General features: G+C 33.4%; 1 long non-coding RNA gene across 1 annotated transcript in view; it reads right to left on the reverse strand.

Moving 5' to 3' along the window:
* Window positions 1–802, reverse strand: part of LOC109719192 — a 4,248-nt gene extending 3,446 nt beyond the window's left edge. Inside the window, exon 1 of the long non-coding RNA XR_002218644.1 lies at window positions 504–802. This is a non-coding gene — a long non-coding RNA (uncharacterized LOC109719192). The remainder of the gene's footprint in view (window positions 1–503) is intronic.

Raw genomic sequence — 871 nt, forward strand, 5'->3', positions numbered from 1 at the left:
CCCCCCTGTGGTTTCGTGCATTCTCACTTTGCTACCCTGTGGTTTAAAACGTATCAATTTGCCCCCCTGTGGTTTCGTTTTTATCTTTTTGTTATCAATTTTATTATTATTTTTTTTTAAAATCAGTGACAAAGTTAAAATTAAAGGATACTAAAGTGACTATTCGATAAATATAGATGGTTATCTGAAGTTTTTTGTATATAATTTAACGAAATATTAACGAAAAAGCTTCCGAAAAGATAAAAATGAAACCACAGGGGGGTAAATTAATACGTTTTAAACCACAGGGTAGCAAAGTGAGAATGCACGAAACCACATGGGGGGTTTTTGAAGTTTTCCCTAAAAGTTTTTCACCAACTATTGTAGAAAAGTGAAACCAACTTTGAAATATACCAAAAAGTAGAGACAAAAGAAATATATTTTTCTCTCACAACATATTACTAATAAGTGTATGAAAACTTAGAGAGAGAGAGAGAGAGAGAGAGAGAGAGAGAGTGGAGGACCTGAGTGTGAGAATTAGTTCTGAAGTTTCTGTGATCTGCAAAAAAATGATAGAGAAATTAAGTAAGGGACTACAAATTCTAACCCAGAGTATTTACAAAAAGAAGAAGTTTTGATAAATGATGATGGTTATGAGTTTCCTTCCTAAGTATTCATTGTTCTTTAAAATAAATAATGAAGGGGGGAAAAGATAATGTAAGAAGAAGCAGAGGAAACTAATGCCGATGATGCTATTTTTCTCTAATAAACTCTATCACCAAAACATTCACACTAAGATTAAATATGGGTAGCACTCAAAATCCTTTTTTTAACTTCTCAGAGCCGAGAGAGAGAGAGAGAGAGAGAGAGAGAGAGAGAGAGAGAGAGAGTG

The sequence above is a fragment of the Ananas comosus genome, linkage group 13 (genome assembly GCF_001540865.1).
Source record: "Ananas comosus cultivar F153 linkage group 13, ASM154086v1, whole genome shotgun sequence".
Classification (NCBI taxonomy): domain Eukaryota; kingdom Viridiplantae; phylum Streptophyta; class Magnoliopsida; order Poales; family Bromeliaceae; genus Ananas; species Ananas comosus.